Raw genomic sequence first — 8,514 nt, forward strand, 5'->3', positions numbered from 1 at the left:
GAGTAGATCTGTGTTGAAATTAAGAGGAATGGTTTCTGCAGTTCCATGTCTCACCAGGGTGAATATAATCAACAATAGTGTGTAATATCTCGATGTGCCTAGAAATCATCCTTTTGATAGGGAAAGGCTCTGTCTATGTTACTCAGGTTAACGTCAAAATTATGATATGAAACCAGTCTTTTATTTTGTCCTAAGTAGTTAGAACTAGTTCTCAACTAGATAGAAGGTTTTGGATGCAGTCACTATAAAATTTAAGTTGATAAATATGGTACATATCTTGAGAAGTTGTACCTACTATACACACAAGCTAAAAAATCATACCCCATAAATATGTATAAGCATCATGTGTCACTAAAAACAAAATTAAATGTTTAAAACAATGTTTCCGCCAGGCAGTGGTGGCATATGCCTTTAATCCCAGTACTCGAGAGGCAGAGGCAGGTGGATTTCTGTGAGTTTGAGGCCAGCCTGGTCTACAGAGTGAGATCCAAGAAAGGCACCAAAACTACACAGAGAACCCCTCTTTTAAAAAAAAGAATGTTTCCAAAAACATCTTTGTTGAATATGATCAATGTGTTACATCCTTGACAATTTTCTTTATCCTACACTTCCACTTCTCTTCTTGTACTCTTAATTTCTTAATATGTGTTAAGTAGCCTACTTCTATCTTCTCTTGACTGAAAGAGAAGGGAAAACCAGGTGTGTGTGTGTGTGTGTGTGTGTGTGTGTGTGTATTATGTATATGTTTATGTGTCTGTGTTGGTGTGTGTGTGTGAGAGAGAGACAGAGACAGAGACAGAGACAGAGAGAGAAAATCATCCTTACTGAGACCATAAACTTTCTTTGAATCTTCCACATTCTCTTTTCTTATTCAAAAACCATGATAAATATTGGGTCATTTATTTATCACAGACATTTTTATTTCATCCAAATAAGAGTGGATGAGGCATTATCTCATCACAGAAAATCTGGAATATATCTCCCTCTAGAGAATATGTGTGTGTATGTGTGTGTGTGTGTGTGATATAACATGTACACACCTACCTAGATCTATACCTACATATATGATCCCACAAATTCATGTCTGTAAAATAAAGGGGCATTCTGTCATGTATTATTTTCCCTTTTTCCCCAGGAAATTATATTTCTTCAAAAAAAAAAGTACCCCTAAGGCCAATGTACTAAGAGAAAGAAATAAAAGTAGGTACAAATGGGGAAGAAATGAATTAAATTTTCCTTGTTTGTGGGAAAGACTTGAAAGACTTTATCAAATGTTGGTGGTTATCAAACCATTCTTCTCTTCCATAGCTACATGCACTCTTACTTTTAAAATAGCTGGCAGTCACCTACACTTCATTGTAAATCTTTCTGCTATAACCAAAATATCTAGTATATAATTCTGGCAAGTACTTATGTCTACCATGCTTTGTAGACTATGGGGAGATGCTTGAAGCTACAACAAACATCTTAAGCCAAAAGGTGAGTTGTGAATGTTGGACATGAGCTGAACCAACATGAAAAATAATAACTCACTAGAATGACAGCATACCATAAATATAATATGATGTTTAATTTGCCATACTAACTTGACTGGACTACTAGATGCCCATATACCTAATATAATGATTAGTATTAGTTTTCAACTTGACAGGACCTTGAATCACTTGGGAGATATATTTAGGGAAATGCCTAGGGGCAATTATCTTGATGTTGTGTTTGTGTTTCCTATAGCTTCAAATTCCCCACCATTATGGACCCTTGAATAGTGAGTCAATAGGAATTCTCCTTTCATAATTAGCTTTTACAAGAGTATTTTATCACAGTAACATGAAGAGAAACTAAGACTGCTGGAAATTTTTCATTTCTTTGTATTTCTTTCCTGTGAGTGCATTTTGACTCAATAAAATGAATGAAATCAGGTTGCTGTCACTGATGCAGATGAGCAGTGTCTAAACCAAGCCCTAACTGGAGGAGAGAGGTGGGGGAAGTTGGAATCACTCCTTGAGCTGAGGTTTCTGTATTCCCTTCGGGCAGCAGTGCTTCTGTTCTCAGACTCGCAGACTCAGACTAGGATTAACATTGCTGCCTCTCCTGGCCCTGAAAACAGCAGATTGGACCAGAATGACATGCGGATTTTCCAGGGGCCTCTAGTTTACACACACACATCAACCTCTCAAACCCAAAGTCACCTATGTTTCTGTGCTTTTCAGTTTAGATCTCAGTAGTTCTATGGAGATACTAGCTGATAAGTACAATGGATTTATCTTACTATCAACCTTCAGATGAAATAACTGAGTAGATCCCTTATTATTCCCAAACCTGAGTATGGCAACAGACATCTTAGAAGATGTGAACACTGTCCACACAATCATCAAATTCATTCTGATCCCTTTGCTTACATCTTTGTAGTTTCCTTCTATATTAGTATATGCACATGCATAACTTAAAATTTTTTTCTTCATTTAAGTGCTTCATTTTTAATAAAGAATTCAAAATTTCATTTATTTATTGTCCCTATTCATAGATTCTTTCTCTCTACTGGATTTTTTTTTCATTTATTGGAAGATGGAAATTCAGGGATTTTCAGGTAGAGTTGCAGAAATAAGTTTCCTAGAATCTTTTATTATTCATTTTATTTATTTTCTAAGTTAGAGTAAAAATACATTTAAATGTTGATTTATTTCCTTTTTCTCAAGAGACATCTTCTTTAGTTAGACAAGATCTTGCTGTGTAGACTCACACACTCAATCCTGTTCCCTAATCATGCTGAGGTCTGCTATTTTACACAAGTATCACCATACTTAGCAGTCATCATCTTCTTGGTCCAACAATCATGAAATCAGTCTGATTTTTACTTCTGTTTTGGTTAATTATATCTTCACTTTGCCAGATCTTATTAATTCCCCCTTCACTTAAAAAAATCACAATGTTTTGAAATATACAGTTCTTTTTCTTTCTTTCTTTTTATCTGATTAATGTTAGACAATCCATTCTAATCTGAGGACTATATTTTCATTTAATTGTAAGAAAAATTCACATGAATTGTCTTGAAACTGTATATATGAAACATATATATATATATATATATAATATGTATATATGAATCATATTCTCTTCTATCATTTTATCTATTTTAAGTATGAAGAAATGGTGATTTTATTAAATTTTTAGTTATAAATTCACAAAGAGAAAGTGGAGCAATAGTTAATATATTTTTCTAGCACCCTAATTAAAGGAAAAGCATCAAATTTGCTTTAAATTGAAATTTTCTGCCGGGTCACTTTACAATGTATTTTTACTCTGTTATTTTAGCAGTCACTCATATAACAACACAAGTGGTCACAGTTCTGACTGCTACCAATGAAGAGAAGACTTACCTGTCATACAAATGCAACATACAATATCATGTAGCTGGAGTCATAGGAAGTATGTGCTTCTGTGCCTATCTCTTCTATTAATCATAGTAACTTGAAATTAATCTGCACTTTTCATTATTGAAATGATGGCTCTTCTTCATTGCTGAATGGATATAACAATAGTCTATCTCAGTAGAATATGCATTCACAGCTTGATAGATATTTTTACATGACTTTGGACATTACAACTATAATATAGCAAGTCTGAAATTTATATTGAATCCTGTGTGTTGACTCATTTTTCTGTTTTCCTGGGAAATGCATTGGAGAAGAATTTCTTGTACAATTGATAACTGGCTGTAATTTCTATAAAACAATTGCTAAACTGCTTGTCAAAATATTTCACACAAACTACTAGTAGCTCATTGATATTGGGCATCAATTCACATTTATATGGTATATCTGTATTCAACCCTTTGTCAAGTACCTACTCAAAGCTTTTATCTATGTTTTATTATTTATTGAAATAGAGTTCTTCATAGATAATGTAAATATATATATATATATATATATATATATATATTCCAAACTGCTGTTTGGTTTTGTGTGATCCTGGGAATTGAATTCAGGGTACTACACAGGCTGAGCAAGCATTACCCTACTCAACTACATCCCTAGTGCAGCAATAACAGTTTAACATTCTTCAGCAATAATGGTTTGACATTCTTCAGTGAACATACATTGGTTATTCTCTAACTACCACAACATCTTAGATCACCTACTGTGTATTTCTCTAAATTATTTCCTGGTTTCAACTGTTAAATTTAGGTCTATGGTCTATCTAAACTTGGTTTGTCACAAAGAGTTGGTGTTTCCCTTTTTTTTTTTTTCCAAGACAGGGTTTCTCTGTGTAGTTTTGGTGCCTGTCCTGGATCTTGCTCTGTAGACCAGGCTGGCCTCAAACTCACAGAGATCCACCTGGCAATGCCTCCCACCTGGCTTCATGTTTCCTTTTTATTTCATATGGATTTCCAACAGTTTCAGCACCATAAGCTATTAAAGTGAAATAGATTTCCCACTGTATTGCTTTGATTCTATTCTAAGAGTGGTCTGAATATGTTTATTAGCATAGCTTTTTTGCAGTTATTGAATGGAATTAATATAAATGATCAGCATTGTTCTTCATTTCAGGTTGTGTTCACTCATCTCTGCCCATACAACTTTTGAAGCTTCTTTTCTACTATCTGTGTTTAATTTGGGTATGTGTTTCCATGTTCATCTGTGTGGATGAGCATGTGCACATATTTTCTTCTTTGTGCTTTGGTCAGAAGACAATCTCTGGTGTCATTGCTCAGATTACTTCTACCTTTTTTTTTTTTTTTTTGATACAAGGTTTCTTGCTAGCTTGAAACTTGAAAAACCAGGCTGGAAGGCCTAGTGGACACTTGGGATCCTCCTATCGCCTTTTCCCCAGAAGAGTGATTTTAAGAGTATACCATATACCAGGCTCTTTTTATGTCAATCCTGGGTATCTAACTTGGAATGGTTTGTTTGCTAAGAAAATAATTTACTGACTAAATGTGGTGGTTTGAAAGGAAATGTCCTCCAAGCCTCAAGAATTTGAATACATAGTCTCTAATTGGTAGCTCTGTTTAGGGAGGATTAAAATGTGTGACCTTGCTATAAGAGGCAAGTCACAGGGGGCAGGCTGAGAGGGCATAACCTTGCCCCATTTCCTCTCAGCTTCTTGGTCCTGCCACTGTGCCTGATGCTTGCTATAAATTTTCGTCTCTGTGATGAACTCTTATCCCTCTGGAATTGTAGGTGTTAAATGAACCACTTCCCTTCATAAGTTACTTTTGATGGTGATGTTTCCTCATAGCACTTTAAATCAAAGCAGAACACTAAATCGTATCACTGGAACCCAAGACTTACTATTTTTAATGTATTATAACCATATAACAAAGAGTTTTACTTTCTCCTTTCTAAACATTATGAACTTATTTTTCTTGACTTTTATTAACTTATATCTGTAGTAGAATGTTGCTAAATGCCATAATAAAAAACATCTCTGGCTTCTATGCATTAGAATGAAAATGCAAATTTCATGATTAAGTACACTGTAAGCTGTAAATTGTCATGGTGGATTTTATAAAATAACCTAATAAGCCTCAATTTTATATTGAGCCTTCATCATGATAAATTATTGACTTATTTAAATACAATGTACTATGTACACTGAGAATAGCATATCATTTTTATTAATATGTTTAATTATATCAACTATATTTGACTCATTCTTACTAAGAACTGAGGAACAGGGAGTTTGAGGCTATAGTACATCATGCATAAACAGTGTTCAAAATAATATCATTAGAATAATCTCACCTGATATGAATATTGAATTTCAGGGTGGGTAATAATGCAGGATTCTTAAAAATGAATATTGGGGGGCTGGAGAGATGGCTCAGCAGTTAAGAGCACTGGCTGCTCTTTGGGAGGTCCTGAGTTCAATTCCCAGCAACCACATGGTGGCTCACAACCATCTATAATGAGATCTGGTGCCCTCTTCTGGCCTGCAGACATACATGCTGTATACATAATAAATAAATAAGCCAGGCAGTGGTGGAGCATGCCTTTAATCCCAGCACTCGGGAGGCAGAGGCAGGCGGATCTCTGTGAGTTCGAAGCCAGCCTGGTCTCCCAAGCGAGTTCCAGGAAAGGCACAAAGCTACACAGAGAAACCCTGTCTCAAAAAACCAAAATAATAATGATAATAATAATAATAATGATAATAATAATAATAAATAAATCTTTTAAAAAAAAGAAAGAAATCCTATCTCAAAAAAAAAGGAAAAATATTTTAAAAAAATGAATATTGGAAAATAAGGAAACAATTAATTAAACATGTGTCCTCTGCTTTAGTACAAGAGATACAGGTTCCCTAGAGTTTACTGTCCATCCAGCCCAGCAGAAACAGTGAAGATCTAATTGAGTGAACAAAGAGTTGAGGGTGTTAAGGAAAATGCCTGATATCCTGATCTGGCTTCCATATGAGCATATGGGTACCCATGGTCGTACACTTATGTACATACAACAAACATATAACATACACACACACACACACACACACACACACACACACACACACACACACAGTTACACGTAATATTTTGTCTTTTCTTACTTAAAAGTTCTTGAGTACAGCAATATTATATTGTCTATCTGTGAGTATGTTTTATTTTATTTTGGCATTTAAATATCTAATATTTTCACATCTTGTGACAGGGTCTACCTGGATGACTCCCCCTAATGCTCTTCTCAACCCATCTCTGAAATCTACAATATAGCCTCAATCCCATATCTAGTTCCCTGTCCTATAGAAGTTGTTAATGGAGGTAGGGTATTGCTGTGACAAAGATGACCATGCTGCTATTCAGGGGAATATGAAAGACAGAGAATTTGGACTTGGAAAACAGTCTGAGTAAATGGGGCTTAATGGCTTTTACTAGTAGGAGTTTAGGAGACAATAGATCTCAGAAATATGGACTCTGGAAGCCTGTTCAAATGGTTTCAGATGGGAAAAATATTACCAGCTGAGCTAGATATCAATCGTGTTATTTCAAGCAAAGAATGGGACAGCCTTTTGCCCATGCTTTAAGAATGTATCGGATGCAAAATTTAAAAATAATGGACTGATATTCTTGGCAAGGGAGAGATTTCAAGACAGCATGATATTGAGTATGCTGTGTGGTTACGAGTCTATGCAGATCTACAATGAAAAAGAATAAGGATGTCAAAAAGAAATACAAAATGTGCAATTTGGAGTGAAAAGGAGCATCAGGAAATGAAATTTAAAAGTTGTAGTCAAGGCTAGTGCTGAATAAGATAAGAAAAAAAAATAAAAAGGCCAATTTTGAAATGGGATAATAGACATGGCAAGAATCCATGCAGCTAAGCTTCCAACTTGAAAAAAGAAAATGCCTGATGGATTCCCTCCTCTTAAAAAGCAATAACAAAGGGAATTTCGTGCAAATGTAATTCAGGAGGTCAGATTCCATCTCATGTGGCAGCCAAACTTGGTGCTACGGCACCATGCATGTCTACCTGCATAATGGTCACCCATTCTAATGCTCTGAAACTTTAAGCCCTAAATAAACTCTTCTATAAATTGCCTTGGTCATGGAATGACCTTGGTCACAGCACTAGAAAAGTAACTAAAATTCTGCTTTACCAAAGATGCACATATAGGCCTATATGTATGATTGAAAACTGTTCTGTAGTTGTGGAGATACTCGCAAAGAGCTCTGGCCTCCTTTGTCTTCTCCAACTGCACGACTCCAGTGAGTTAAATATTAACCTAACTCACAGATGTAGTTTAGCAAAGGTCGCTCCCAGAAGGCGATCCTTCCTAAAGCCTAAGAGGGCAGTAATATTAATTATTTTACCACTTCTAACATACTTTGCTCACTAGAACTACTACCTAATACCCAGCAGTTTTAGCTGGAATACATATCCAGAACACTAGCTAGAAACCTTGAAAAATCAGCATGCATAGAACCCTCCTTTCTGCACAATTTATTCCTGACATGCTTAAATCAACCAGTAAATAGTAAGAATCTCTCCCATTACATGAAGATTAACTGACAGGTCTTACCCATTTCTATTCTCTTAGCCTTATACCCAGTAATGCATTATGTCTAAGTAATTTTAATTGGGATAACCTATGTCATAATAAATGGTGAGCAATATGTATACTTCTATGAACTTGTAAGAATTGGGTATTAACGTACTCCAAACAATGAACATCATTGAAGATTTTGGTTAGTTATTTTAGAATTACATCTACCTTCTCTTGGCTATTTGAAAAGTTCCTATTGCATGCAGCAGCCTCAGGGAAGTTCATATACATTCTGTGAGGATGGGACATTTTCCATCTTTATACATTTGTATTCAATTTTTCTACAAATTAGCACTCTCAAACTGTATCCTCTAATTATTAAGTGAAAAACAATACTTCAACTTTCTGCTTTAATTTTTAGCCATCTTGTCCCACAGTAGCTATAATATGTTCTCAGAGCAAAACTTTTATTAACATGTATCTTTTAAAGTGGGATTCTCTGTTTCAAGGACATAATTCTATTTTCCCATTTTCATA

Source organism: Peromyscus californicus, unplaced genomic scaffold (assembly GCF_007827085.1).
Source record: "Peromyscus californicus insignis strain IS unplaced genomic scaffold, ASM782708v3 Scaffold_18__1_contigs__length_77618521, whole genome shotgun sequence".
NCBI lineage: Eukaryota > Metazoa > Chordata > Mammalia > Rodentia > Cricetidae > Peromyscus > Peromyscus californicus.